The sequence below is a fragment of the Adiantum capillus-veneris genome, chromosome 9, assembly GCF_014529385.1.
Source record: "Adiantum capillus-veneris isolate H3 chromosome 9, ASM1452938v2, whole genome shotgun sequence".
NCBI lineage: Eukaryota > Viridiplantae > Streptophyta > Polypodiopsida > Polypodiales > Pteridaceae > Adiantum > Adiantum capillus-veneris.
In genome coordinates, this window is record NC_140939.1 from 50,737,747 (window position 1) to 50,753,700 (window position 15,954).

Here is a 15,954-nt window from a genome sequence, read left to right on the forward strand (position 1 = left end):
ATAACATCTGCAATTGCTTTATGGATGGATTTGAAAGTGCCATTGAAACTTTGTTTTGCCACTCCACTCTGCTGTTGATGGAAAAACATATATCCATAAAATTAAGATTCATTGTGAGATACCATAACTTACAAAAAAGACTGCACATTGCAAAATTACATACGTGCACTTACTATATGAAGGTAGATTTTGACCATGCTTGAGCACCCTTGGCTAAGTAGACATGTTGAACTCTTGCAAACCAGCCATTGTCTGATACTTTGAAGACAAGAATCCGGCCCTTCCAATGATTCTTCACTTCATCCTGCTTGGCCTTCTTGACTCTGTGTGCACCTTAACACTAGGTTGGTAATGGGACACTTTTATGTCCTGGGACACTTTTATGTCCTGTTAAGTGACCATTTTCCTTGAATTATGTCAAGAGTTTCAAAACGGATTTTGAGGTGCTATCTGTCTAGAAATTTGTCTCATGAGCTGAAAAAAACTCGACATTTTTTTGGAATATCAATTCCATCTTTACCCTTGTCCTTGCACAACATTTCACAAACTGAACTGTGTGAAAAAAGGGTCCTGTTTTTGGCTTTTTTCATCTTTTCGCAACTATACCACTCTAGAATTCATGTTTGTGAGGTCTATAATTCTAGAGAACTATCTTTAGTAGTCCTCAACATGTCCTGATGCTTCTAGGGAGAAATAAATGTTAAAGTTGTAAGTTATGACCAAATTACAAAAATTGTCAAATCCTGTTTTTTAGCCAATTTTAGCTCTTCTATGATTTTTTTGGTGGCTTTCATGATATCCAAATGCAGTGTTGATTTTCAATGTCGCATATTGTGACATAAAGCTAATATTCCTTGAGTTTTGGGGCACCTAATACCCTATTTTTCATAGTAGACAACGATGGTTGATTTTTTCAATTATAGAAGAAAACTAAACATTCTAGTATATCAAGTATAGCTTTTTCAATATTGTTAGTTTCTTGTGACAACTACATGCATTTTGTAGGTAGTACGTAACCATATCTAGTCATAAGGATCAAATTTGGCTAGATATTGAATAGTTTCTATGGGATTCTACAACTCATAATGTTGAACCCAGTTTTTTCATGTTTGTTGTATTTAGTACCTCATCTTTGTCCCCAAGATTCCCCTTGGTAAGAGATGTATTATTCTTTTGACATGCTCCATGGCTCCTTATGAACCTAAAGGACAATAGGGAACTAAGAAAAAATTCATATATTATTTGTATTGAGCGTGGCTATAGAAGCTTTGATGATAGGTTTGCAGAATGGTAAAAATTCAACTTTTTTGTACCTATTTCTTTTGGCAAAACAAAAAATATTGAGTGAGAATCAATCATATGTTCTGATCACCAACCCATTGAAGTTAACTACAGAATTTATCTCAAGTCCTACAAAAATCCCTAATCTTATTTTTATGGAACAAAACATAAGAAATGGCTATTTTGATGAAAATGTACTGGTCCATCAACTTTGGAGGCTTGGTGTGACCAAAAGATGAGAAATTTTACAAGTTTCTTATTTTTTCCATGTGTAGTAGGCCTTGAACTATAATCTCATGAAAGGATTTTACAAAATGAGTGGATCTACTATGGTTTTGGAGGTTTTTTTCAAAACCCTGAAAGGACACTTTATGTCCTGCTAGGTTACCAACCTAGTGTTAACAAGATGGCAGCATGGTCACCCAATCATTTACATGGTAGCACATTGGTTTCCAAAGGTCATCAACTTTCATATTGTAAAGGTTGCAAGAGGTTACTTCATTCGCTGAGAGAGAGAGAGAGAGACAGAGAGAGAGAGAGAGAATTTTGCAATGAGAACAAAACCGCTTTCAAAATGAGAGAAAAACTAAAAGTGTGGCGAAATCAAAAGTGCCAATATTTCAAACCGTCTCTTTTTGGTCATTAACGTCCTTGATTTCAATGTCTAAACATCAATTTCTAATCTTTTGACATTCAGATTCTCAAGAAGAACACATCCTAGAGAATGTAAGAAGGACCATTGTATTTTGCGCCAAAACTTTACAATTTGGCGGTTCTTAGCTAAAAAATTCTTAACAATTCCGAGTTAGAGGAGACATGGATGCCATACTTTTTTTTAAGTGTCATCTTCCTATTCGCTAGAAGAAAGTAGCAAAAACTCCATTTTTGCCCGTTTTTGGCCCTAATGCTAGCCGGGTTGCCAATCCATGGATTGATAGTTATTGTTGGTCATTAGAGCTATGCTACGATGGAACCCCCAACAATTGGCACCATTTCCGGGGATCGAAGCAACCTAAACCCGGAAAAAACCCAAAGGGACAATTTAAAATCCCTTACTTCCTCCAGATTCTATCTAGAGCAACAGACCTTCTAACTTAAACACCATTGAAAGGTACTTGAAAGTAGGGATACTTGGTAGGGACCTTGGGAGCATTGGGATAGTTGGACTGGGCTTTGGAAAGTACCCTTAAGATTAGAGAGTAATTTGTAAGGATACCATCGTAGAGTTCAAGGGCTTTAAGGGGGGGAGTACAATCTTTCAATTTTTGTACCTTTTCATGATCATTGTAGGAGTAGATTGAGTAAATATCGTCAGGATAGCTGCTGATGAAAAACTAATCCAAAAAAAGGACAAAATAGTCAAAAGCTATCTTTGGTGCGCCAAAGATAGACATGTGGAATTTTGAGGTAAGCTGGTGATACAAAAGTCTGTGAAGCAAGTACAATCCCTGAACATGAAATCTGTGACCATAAAGGGGAGAATCCACCTCAAACTTAATTGCTAGATTTGTGAGAATTGGAGAAAAGGGCACTCCAATTGGTCAAGAAATCAAACCATCAGTTGTACACCTATAAAAATAAATGGGAACCCATTGAAAAGGGAAAAGGGGATAGCAACGTCAAATCTAGAACATTATATCTTTGGCGTGCCAAAGATAGACAAGTCTCCAAAAAGGTAATTTTTGCCAAAACCACTTAGGAAAAGATATAAGGTGCCAATTAAAGACCACTGAACAAAAATTGAGCAAGAATTGAAATTAAAAAACAACAAAACCTGGTGAAGATATTACTAGTGGGCAAAAAACTTGATAGAGGTTTTGATATTAGTCCAAACTAAGTGAAATCCATAAGGAAGGCTTGCGACCACTAGTAAAGACCTTGGAAAGAGTCCATAGTCCAAAATTGGGCAAATTAAGGAGAATTTATCTTTGGCGTGCTAAAGATAAAACTCCTGAGATAAGTTGATTTTTTAAGCTTTCTCACTTGGGATATCATTTGTCAAAGGCTATAACCAAAACCAAGGGTTGATATTGTGAATTGAGCTTGAAACAGAGCAAATGTATCTTTGGCGCGCTAAAGATAAACAGTACCCAAAAAGTGAAAATTTCTTTTGAGCTTGTGTTGTTTCGTAAATTTCCCCTTGGTCCTATAATAATTCCCTAGGCTCTTGTGGACTCCCGGATTCCATCTTGGCCCTGCTGCACTTTGAAACCGTGATTCCAACCTCTTTGAAGCTTTCGTCACATTAACTTTTTGATGGTCAAATATTACTAGACTGATCAATTCTATGAATATTTGGCCTTGGTAAAACTAAAAACTATATCAAAATACAATTTTGATGACATTTCCCTTGTCTTAAAATCATAGTTGTCCTCAACTATGCATCTATTTAAGATAGTGAGAGCCCATTTGTGCTAATTGGATCCTCATCGTAGCATTGTCCTTTCCTTTATTAGGTGGCGAAGCTAGTAAGTGTTTATAGGAGACATTGTCTGCACTAATTTGACCTTAGACACTTTTCCATTTTCCATCTTTCTAAACTCTTAATATCACGTCGTTTCTTATGTGGTGACAAACCCATAAGTGCTTAGACGATAACATCGTTACTAAGACTGACCATTTGTCCATTACTATCTTTTTAATCATTTAATAGCATGTCCTTTCCTATGAGATGACAAACCCATAGGGACTTAAGAGATAAAGGCTCTAAAAGCAGACCATTTTATAGTGTACACCAAAACAAAACATATGCAACATAAATCATAAAACATCAATGAATAAAATCATTACTATTTTATTCCTGAACATTGTGCAAATCATACAAAGCTTTATACTCTTGAAGAAGAGCTAAATATTCCTTAAGTTGGAGCTCTTGCATCCAGCGGGAATCTTCATCAAGATAATCGGTAAGTTTAACCAAGTATCACCTTAGTATTTTGCATGTCCTTAAGCCCTTGTCGTCATGCTTAAGGATCCTTTCATGCCATACAATCTCTTCCATTTCCTCGAATTTTGGCGGATCTTCCTCGATTGGAGATTGGGGTGGAGGTCCCTTATATGGCTTAAGTAAGCTGACATGAAAAGCATTGTGTAAATGCCAATGCTCTGGTAATCGCAACCGATAGGAAGTTGGATTGATATTTTGCAAGATTTGAAAGGGTCCATAGTATCGTTTGGCCAACTTTGCATAAAACTTTTGGTAGCCTGTAGGATTACCCTTACGATTCTTGCATGTGGTATTTTTCAACCTCGCTTTGGGAAACTTAAGCAAAACCCAATCTTCTTTTAAATTAAGATGACGACGATGCTTGTTGGCACCTTGATTTTGTTTCATTTGTTCCCTTTGGATTGCTTTCTTTACCTTAGCAAAGTCTTCTCGCACATCCCTCACATACTCATTAGCAACAAAAATCTTCTCTTTGATCCGCAGAATAGGTGGTACCTTTGGACAGCCCTCAACTATTTCAAAGGGGGTTTTACTAGTAGAAGTATGGACAGTGTTATTGTACGCATACTCTACTAATGGTAAGTACTTTTCCCATTGATTACTTTGACCTAATTCATTGACATAACTTTTAAGTAGATCTAGAATAGTGGAATTTGCAATTTCACTCTGGCCATCCGTTTCAGGGTGATAGGCAAAGGAGAAATTAATCTTCATTCCTACTCTGCTAGCCCTCGCCAAAAGAGGCTGGTCATCCTTGGATCCCTATCAGACATGATACTTTTGGGAAACGCATGATACTTGAATATGTGAATCATAAAAAGATTAGCCATGTGTGGCGCCTTAACACTAGGTTGGTAACCTAACAAGACATAAAAGTGTCCTTTTAGGGTTTTGAAAAAAACCTCCAAAACCATAGTAGATCCACTCATTTTGTAAAATCCTTTCATGAGGTTATAGTTCAAGGCCTACTACACATGGAAAAAATAAGGAACTTGTAAAATTTCTCATCGTTTGGTCACACCAAGCTTCCAAAGTTGATGGACCAGTATATTTTCATCAAAACAGTCATTTCTTACGTTTTGTTGCATAAAAATAAGATTAGGGATTTCTGTAGGACTTGAGATAAATTCCCTAGTTAACTTCAATGGGTTGGTGATCAGAACATATGACTGCTTCTCACTCACTATTTTTTGTTTTTCCAAAAGAAATAGGTACAAAAAAGTTGAATTTTTACCATTCTGCAAACCTATCATCAAAGTTTCTATAGCCATGCTCAATACAAATAATATATGCATGTTTTCTTAGTTCCCTATTGTCCTTTAGGTTCATAAGGAGCCATGGATCATGTCAAAAGAATAACACATCTCTTACCAAGGGGAATCTTGGGGACAAAGATGAGGTTCTAAATACAGCAAACATGAAAAAACTGGGTTCAACATTATGAGTTGTAGAATCCCATAGAAACTATTCAATATCTAGCCAAATTTGATCCTTATGACTAGATATGGTTACTACCTACAAAATGCATGTAGTTGTCACAAGAAACTAACAATATTGAAAAAGATATACTTGATATACTAGAATGTTTCGTTTTCTTCTATAATTGAAAAATCAACCATCATTGTCTACTATGCAAAATAGGGTATTAGGTGCCCCAAAACTCAAGGAACATTAGCTTTATGTTACAATATGTGACATAGAAAATCAAAACTACATTTGGATATCATGAAAGCCACCAAAAAAATCATAGAAGAGCTAAAATTGGCTATAAAACAGGATTTGACAATTTTTGTAATTTGGTCATAACTTACAACTTTAACATTTATTTCTCCCTAGAAGCATCAGGACATGTTGAGGACTACTAAAGATAGTTCTCTAGCATTATAGACCTCACAAACATGAATTCTAGAGTGGTATAGTTGCAAAAAGTCAAAAACAGGACCCGTTTTTTCACACAGTTTAGGTTGTGAAATGTTGTGCAAGGACAAGGTTAAAGATGAAATTGATATTCCAAAAAAATGTCGAGTTTTTTTCAGCTCATGAGACAACTTTCTAGATAGATAGCACCTCAAAATCCGTTTTGAAACTCTTGACATAGTTCAAGGAAAATGGTCACTTAACAGGACATAAAAGTGTCCCATTACCAACCTAGTGTTAATAGTCTTTTCAACACAGATGAAGGGAGCTTGCTTGCTAAACCTCTCAACTATTGTCCATATTCCATTGTTTCCTTGCAATGACTTAGGTAATCCAAAGACAAAATCCATGGCTATACTCTCCCAAGGCATATCGAGAATTGGTAGAGACTGTAATAGACCAAAAGACTTGTGTCTATCATACTTTACCTTTTGACATGTTATACATTTGGAGATCTGGTCATTTACATCTTGCTGCATTGTCAGTCTCTAGAAATATAACTCCATAGCTTGAATTGTCGATTGAGCACTCCTATGACCCGCATAAGGAGGCTCATGACATTCTTGCATCACCTTATCCCTGAGAGTTTTGGTAATGCATAGAGGTTGGCCAAAGAAAAAAAACCCTTCCTTGATGGAATAAGGAGAGACCATAGTTCCTTGCTCAACTTGTTCATAGATAGATGCAAAGTTAGTATCACTCTTGTAATCATCAATCATTGACATAAAGTCCTTATGATAAGCGATACTAACATCATTCACCCTGGGCCTTCTTGACATAAAGTCCTTATGATAAGCGATACTAACATCATTCACCCTGGGCCTTCTTGCCACAGGATTTTGCTTTCCTGCTACATGTGCAATATGAAAATGGAATTGTGAGAGGAAATTATCCCATCTCATTTGCTTCTCGCTCAATTTGTTTTGCGTCATAAAGTATCTAAGACTTTGATGATCTATTCACAAAACAAAGGATGTGCCAAGCAAGTAATGCTTCCATGAATCTAGAGCATGTATAGCGGCTAATAACTCCTTTTCATAAATTCCAAGTACCTCTTCTTGCGCATCAAGCCTTCTACTTTCATATGCTATTGGATGTCCTTCTTGTAAGAGAACGTCTCCTAAACTATCTCCACATGCATCACAATGTACTTTGAAAGGCTTACTTAAATCAGGCAACTTCAAAAGAGGCTCACTTAGCAGCTTACACTTGAGCATTTGAAATGCCATCACTTCCTTGTTCGTCCATTGAAACTTAACCTTCTTTCCAGTTAAGTCGTGGAGAGGACCTGTGATCACTGAAAACTTCTCTATGAATCTATGGTAATAGGCACACATACCTATAAAACTTCATAACTCATGTAGATTCTTAGGTTGAGGCCATTCCTCAATGACTTTTAGCTTCTCAGGATCCATTTTGATACCATCCTTGGAAATTACATGACCAAGATAGAGTATCTCTTGTAAAAAGAACTCACTCTTTTTACCATTGATGAAGAGTTTGTTGCGATGCAACTCTCCAAAAACCTTTCTTAAATGTTCCTTGCATTCCTCAAGAGTCTTGGAGAAGACAATAATATCATCAAAGAACACTCCTGTGAAATTACGATATGGTTTAAATATCCTATCCATCATTCTATTGATTGTGGTAGGAGCATTTGTTAGACCAAATGGCATAACAAGGAACTCCTATAATCAAAAAGTGGTGCAAAAGGCCGTCTTATGGATATCTTCATGGACTATCCTGATCTGATGATAGCCACTCTTTAAATGAATCCTATTGTAGTAGGATGATCCTTAAACCCTATCAAAAATATCTTCAATTGTTGGAACCGGAAATATGCTCTTTATAGTGCTCTTTTTTAGTGCATGATAGTCCACACACATATGGTATGAACCATCCTTCTTTTTCACTAATAGCACAGGGGAACAAATTGGTAGAAAGCTAGGTTGGATCATGCCTTTTTCTAGGAGTTCATTAACTTGAGCCATTATCTCTTCTTATTGAGCTAGAGAGATCCTATATGGTGGTCTATTAGGTGGAGACGTGCTTGGTACCAAGTCTATCATATGGTCATCTATCCCTCTTGTAGGTGGTGAGAGGCGAAAGTGCAAAACAGACCTGGTGGCCTCTACACCAAGACTATGCACGATGGCCCATTAGGAAGAAAGTGGGGTCTAGGAGGGCCTCTTTATTTGGTAAATTAAGGAAGTCAAACCTTTAGTATTAAAAAAGTAATCAAAGGACAGCTTTTGAATTCAAACAAGCAAAACGGCTACTTTATTTGAATTCAAAGTTTCCACTCAAAATGGAATTTAAAATTGAGCAGGTAAAACCATATCATGTAGCATATCTATGGAAAGAGATCAACCTGTAGATTGCAGATCTATGATCTCCGCTCAAATTGGAGATCATATGTGGGAGTTATGAAAGACCGAAAATCATAAAATTGTTCACCTCCCTTTTGAGATAGAAAGTGCATCCTTTCACCACTCTTACACATCTCTTACACACCAACCATTCTTACACACATGGCGTACACCTATTCGTCAACATGTTAATCACCTCCATAAGCTCATGGAAAATAAAGAGGCCCTCCTACACCCCATCCTCTTCCTAATGCTCACCAAGGGAAGTACACAATAGGGGCACCACCTAGCAAGATATGCGGCTAGGACGCATACATATACACAATCAAACATGCCATGGAAAACAATGTCAAGATCCACGCCCAAGTGTGGGATGGGGTGGTCCTAAAACAAGATGAGAGGAATGGTGAGTGAGTGAGAATGGGTTTGCTACTCATAAGGAAGATAATGAGGTAAGGCAGACATGCAAGTTTGTTCACTTCTCATACCAGAGGTGGCGAAACCGCACACCTTAAGATGCAAGTCACAAGATAATATGAATATGAGAGGGAGAGAGAGTGTGTGTGTATATGGTGGCGAATCCGCACACCTTAACATAAGCAAAATGGAAAGAACAAGCATAAACCATACTCACAATGAAGTGTGTCCCAAATGACACAAGGTATGGCACCAACATGGAGTGTGTTGATTGCTTGCAAAAGATGAATACAATAGGTAGCATAGGGAAAGAAGATGAGAAGGGGACAAGATAGTATGAAGCATAATAGAGGGATGGGAGTTGATGGCGAGGAATATCATGAGTATAGCCATCATTCTTCTTCTTGAAATAGTGCCTTCAACCCTTCAATACAAGTGTGTGGAGATATGGTGCTCATTTTATGCATGGTGATGGTGATGGTGTTGTGATTATGTGATTAGAGTTCATGCTACTAGCATGTAGCACAAGGGTGTGTATGTGGGTATGGGATATTGTGCATATGGGTTAGTGTGTGTGTGTGTGTAGTGTGTCTGACGTTTACAAAAGAGAAGGCTTCTTTTTATAGGCCAAGAGAGTAATTAGGAAAGATTTTATAAGCAAGAGGAGTTATTACAGAGTAACCTCAGTTAGAGGCATTCCCCAAATGAGAGAGCTCCGTGTTCCCTGCTTATTGACCAATTTCCTCATAATCGCCTTCATCATGGCAAGCTTTGTCTCCATGCCACCTTCCATAGCTTGAGTCCAAGAGCTTCCTTATAATATTTGAGATAATCTTGATAAAATAAGAGAAAATAGAGAAATAATGGTGAGAAACCTATAAGAAATTGTGTGTGTGGAGTTGGATAATCATGTCTTCTTTCCATGTGGACAGATAGGCTCCACCATTTTGGCCATACCTCCCAAACCATAGCTCCAAAAATTATTAGTAAAATATGGACCAAAAAATCATCTCAACGTCTACAACTTTTGTCTTCAAAACTTTTCCCAATTCAGAATGGAAAAAATAGAGAAAAATCCCACAAAAATATGTGCTCGTCTTTTCCCTTTCAAAAGTCTTCCAGGTGGTCCCCTCTTGACTTCATGTGCAAGCCTTGTGTCCACAAGTGAATTATGCTTGAATTTGATAATATTTTGTTGACTCCAACTCCATAATGCATAAGATTCTCCTCCCTTTCACTATTGACTTTTACTCTTCACGTGTAGTGACCATCAGGTAGTGATCATCGGGTAGAATCAACATCCAATGATTTTTCTTTTCATAGGGTTTGTTCCTACCTCTCCTTATTCCGAGATCCAAATGTGTCAAAACCATAGCTATGTACAAAAGAAATACATAGGTTTTTTTTTTATTTTCATGCATCAAGTGCATACCAAGAGAGAGGGAGGTGGAGAAAAATTTCAAAACGGCCCTCATTAGCCCTCCCCCTCAAGCTAGAGGCATTTATGTCTCTAGCTCTGTACTTGATTCTTCCTTAGTTGAGGTGGAGGAGTCTCCCTCCTCAGGGATTTCCATTATAGGTGCTTGATCAAACCTCAAAAAGTATTGCTTCAACCTCCATACGGTGACACGTTGGAAAGGGGAAAGGGGGAACAAATCCAGCACACTACAAACTTGCCTCTCTATTTCCCAAGGATTAACCTGCACCCCTAACCACACAAAATCATACACACACATGGACAATCTAACAATCTCCAATGCATCAACTCGCCTACGAGCAGCACCGACTGTACACGCTCACCTAGAAACAGCTAAGCACAACAAGCCCATCAAAACACCATCATATCCCGACACCAATTGATGCACATAGCTCCCCAATCTGTAAACGCACTCACACAGGGAGGCAACACACACCTCAACCACATATACATTTTTCCCACACAATATCTCTCCCTCCCTCTCTTCTCACACACACACAATCCCGGAGCCAACACTACCACGGGCATACGGCAAAAGACAAGACACAGATGAGATTGATGACAAACTTGACAAAAAACACAAACCAACTATGTATCACATAAACACAATCCAATACAATGTGGCGAACTCAATATTTTTCGGCTTCATGACATGATGCTTCGTACAGCTTGATCCTCCTTGCACTTGATCCTCGATGGCTTCTCTTGCTTGGCCAAACCTCTGTCTACTTGGCGGCTCTCTCCTTCTCGACTTGTAGCCCCCATATAACCCTCCTTTTGCTATGTAGCCATCCCTTAATGGCCACTACTTCAGTGCAAAGCCTGCAACTAGGTACCTTCCTTAATTGCTCTTATGCAACCTCCCCTTGTCGGACTCTCTTGACGACTCTCTGTCCCTGCTATCCACTCACCTGGAGGCAATCTTTTCTGCTCACAGCAATGGCCCTCCGACCTCTCCTCCTACTGCCACCCCTTGGTATCACATTCTCTACATATAGCTCATCACTTGCCCTTCTATTCGTGGCGACAAAAAGCCTTGCGAGTGCTTGTTCAAACCAAGAGTTGCATGGCCTTAAAAAGTAAGACTTATTACTAAAACAACAATTTCCCTTTTGTGGGGCATTCCCACCGCATTGGACTCGAGCATAGAATAACCCTCCACTCTATGTATTGCTTCCCATCTTCATGCCTCCTTGCCATAGGTTCGAACTAGTAGCATCCACCACCTTTGACCATAATCATAAAGATTACCGGTTTCAAGCAAAAAGCATCAGCCAAGCACCACTTCGACCATGTCATTTCCATCATTCAATATTCAGCCACAAGGTCTGAGCACGTCTTATTCAAGTATAAAAAGAGCCTTCAATAACCTCGAACCACTAGCCATTTCAAGAAAATGTCTCACACATTGTCAAATAGAGTGCCCTGCAAAAATATCGCTCAAAATCCCATATCATAAACCTTATAGAACCTGTATCAAGCACCGCTTATCCCGTTCCCAGCCTTATGATATAAACACTTGCTCCTGTCACCTGTGATAGCAAGAAACAATTGTAGTTTCTAGCGAGTGCTCCGTCTCGGTGTACCTGTCTCCTAATTGCATTAAATAGTTGTTCCATGCCCCTGTCATTTGCCTACAAACTACCATGCCTGGGCTTCTTGCACTTCCATAGGCTGACCATCTTCAGTTGTACCATCATTTCCCAACCCCTCGTTGAGCACTCATGCTCAACCATAGCATTATTTAATAAGAGATGATTGCATATTAGAAAATTGATACTTTGTACATAAGCAGTAGATAGATAGAGAGAGAGGGATTTTATCAGCTGTAGAATCCCCCGGATCAAATGGAAAGCCTCGAGCTTTCCCAACTGTGATGCAAAACCCGCCAGGATCAAATACATGGCATTGAGTACAGTCATCCGTCTGTAGCACATGCATAATAAACCATTTTTTTGCACTTGTAAACCCAAAAACAAACCTCTCGTGCAGCTTGACATAGCATCTATCTTCAACAACCTGTATCCATATGTCGGCTTCATACACAAAACAAGCCTGTGAAGCATTTGCACCATACATCATTATCCTCTCACCTGCTAGAGAGCTCTCCATAGCATAATCCTCTTCAAAAAAACCTAGAAACCGATGCAAAGATACCTGTAGAGCAACCTTCAACACCATATGCATCCATAGTATAGCATAAAATAGCAATACCCTGCAATTTTCCTCCATCTGCTGCATAGCCAAGCCTACATGTTTATCAAGCATACCCTCTGTTTGTAGGTCCTTCAAATGGCATACACTCTATACCTGACTCACCATGCCAATCTTCGTCCACCATAGCCTTTGATGCTTCATCTTCAACCACTTCATGCGACAACAAATTTGATTGCTCGACCTCCTTTGCCTGCTCTTCAAGGACTTCTACTACGACCATATCATCTGCTAAGAGAGAAAGAGAGCCATGATCTATTACCTCATTTTCTGGTAGGTCGACATCACCAACACCTTCTGGAATGCACTGTCGCTCTTCCACATAATTGGTAGGGCAAAGTTGCCCATCCCTCTGGCTAGTTTCTTCCTGCACAACTTCGACCATCGCTTTGCCAACAACTTCAAGCTTGTTCTGTGAGCTTTTCACATCTTCATTCTCTTCTTCATGCATACACACTTTGTCTAGGACCGCATCCTTGCTAACCAGGCTAGCAGACTCTTGTACAGGAGCACACCAAATTGGAGGTAAAAATTGAAACGAATGACCAGAATGGCTTACCAACGGCAAAGCAGCTACCTCTTTGACGCTTGAATGTTCTTTTGGCACATGAAGAAGCTTCGTTGTTGAGCTATACCCATAAACTGCAGGCTTCAACAAGCCCATTTCCAACTTCCTCTTTGCTTTCCTGCTCTTTACCTTCACCAAGCAGACCATCTGAGCATAGTTCTCTACACCACCATACTCAACCTTCTCCTTGATTTGCGGATGCAAGCAGGCTAGAAACTGATCTCGCTTGAAATGATCTCCATTTTGCACACATGTAACAACAGCTAGTCTCTCTCAAATAGACTCAAATTTATCCAAAAACAGAGCAAAATCTTCACTTACATCTTGCTTCATCTTGCTCAATTGCTCACCCAAGTCCGATGGATAAACCCGCTTCCGAAAAGCCTTAACAAGCTGCTTGCAAATCTTGCGCAGCAACGACTGCCAATCTACAACCTTTAATCCTTCAAACCAGGCTTTGGCTCATCCTTGTAGAACCAATGGTAGTGCCTTCAATTTGGCTTCATCTCCACAAATTCTCATCTGCAGTAGGTATAGCTCTAGATCAAAAAACCAATCTACAGACTCTTCTTCTCCAGCAAGCACCAATTTGATATCATGCATCAACTTAAGGCTTAAAATCTTCACTGAGGAGCAATCAGTAGGTCCTCTGTGGGGGCACCACTCATGGAAAGGGGGAAGGGGGAACAAACCCAACACACTACAAACTTGCCTCTCTATAGCCCAGGGATTAACCCGCACCCCTAACCACACAGAATCACACACACACACATGGAATATCTGCCAATCTCTGATGCACCGACTCGTCTACGAGCAACATCGATTGTACAGGCTCACCCAGAAACAGCTCAGCACAACAAGCCCATCAAAACACCATCATATCCCAACACCAGTTGATGCATACAACTCCCCAATCTGTAAACGCACTCACACAGGGAGGCGACACATGCCTCGACCACATATAAAATTTTCCCACGCAATCTCTCTCCCTCCCTCTCTGCTCACACACACACACAGTCCCAGAGCCAACAAAAAAGATGAGACGCAGATGAGATTGATGGAAAACTCGACAAAAAACACAAACCAACTATGTATCACATAAACATAATCCAATACAATGATGGCGAACTCGATATTTGTCGGCTTCATGACATGATGCTTCGTGCAACTTGATCCTCCTTGCACTTGATCCTCGATGGCTTCTCTTGCTTGGCCAAACCTTTGTCTACTTGGCTGCTCTATCCTTCTCGACTTGTAGCCCCCACATAACCCTCCTTTTGCTTTCTAGCCAGTCCTTAATGGCCACTACTTCAATGCAAAGCCTGCAACCCGGTACCTTCCTTAATTTCTCTTATGCAACCTCCCCGGGCTCTCTGGCCGACTCTCTGTCCATGCCATCCACTCACCTGGTAGCAATCTTTTTTGCTCATGGCAATGGCCCTCCGGCCCCTCCTCCTACTGCCACCCTTTGGCGCCGCATTCTCTGCATATACTTGCTAGTGTTCATTCAAACTAGGAGTTGCATGGCCTTGAAAAGTAAGACTTATTACTAAAACAACAATTCCCCTTTTGTGGGGCACTCCCACCGCATTGGACTCGATAACCCTCCACTCTATGTATTTCTTCCCATCTTCATGCCTACTTGCCATAGGTTCGAACTAGTCGTATCCACCACCTTCGACCATAATCATAAAGATTATCAGTTTTGAGCAAAAAGAATCAGCCAAGCACCACTTCGACCATGTCATTTCCATCATTCAATATTCGGCCACAAGGTCTGAGTACGTCTTCTTCAAGTATAAAAAGAGCCTTCAATAACCTCGAACCACTAGCCATTTCAAGAAAATGTCTCGCACACTATCAAATAGAGTGTCATGCAAACATCTCTCTCAAAATCCCATATCATAAATCTTTTAGCACCTGTATCCAGCACCGCTCGTCCTATTCCCAACCTTATGATATAAACACTTGCTCCTGTCACCTGTGATAGCAAGAAACAGTTGTAGTTTCTATTAGCGAGTGCTCCGTCTCGGTGTACGTGTCTCCTAATTGCATTAAATAGCTGCTCCATGCCCCTGTCATTTGCTTGCAAACTACCATGACTGGGCTTCTTGCACTTCCATAGGCCGACCATCTCCAGTTGTACAAATGTGTTTTGTGGAGCCTACCATCTGCATCCATTAATCAATAACTGTCATTTTTGTAGCACTTTCTAATGACAAATGGCCCCTCCCATCTGAGTGAAAATTGTTTATCCTTCCGAGTGTCAAACCTTTTATCATACCTTAGGACCAACATACCTTTCTTGAGACCTTTTGCCCTAAGTCGCTTATTGAAGGTAAGTTCACGTTGGTGCAACTAAAGTTGGTCAAAGCTAAGAGGTGGTCTATGCCAGGCAAGGGCTGCAGACGAGTGCAGTGCAGAAGGCTAGGGCAGGTGCCAAGGCCCTAGGCAGCCAAAGGGTATCAGGAATGTATGTTTAAAGCGGATTTTTAGGCCAAAAGTGCTATGCAATGGTCCACATGGGATGGCAGGTCAAGGTGTACAAAATGCCAAATTAGTGTCTTGAAATGTAGTGTTCAGTGTGCTCTAGAAGCCGGTCCAGACAGCTCGCCAAACGGAGCCCGGGTGCTCAAGATATTGCAGTTTAAAGAAAGAGTGTTGTGAGGACTAGGGACTGGACCATGCTCATCACCACCCAGCCATGCCCTATATAGGCCCTTGGCCTTCTAAGTATAGGGACCCCCCTTGGCTGCATATCCGT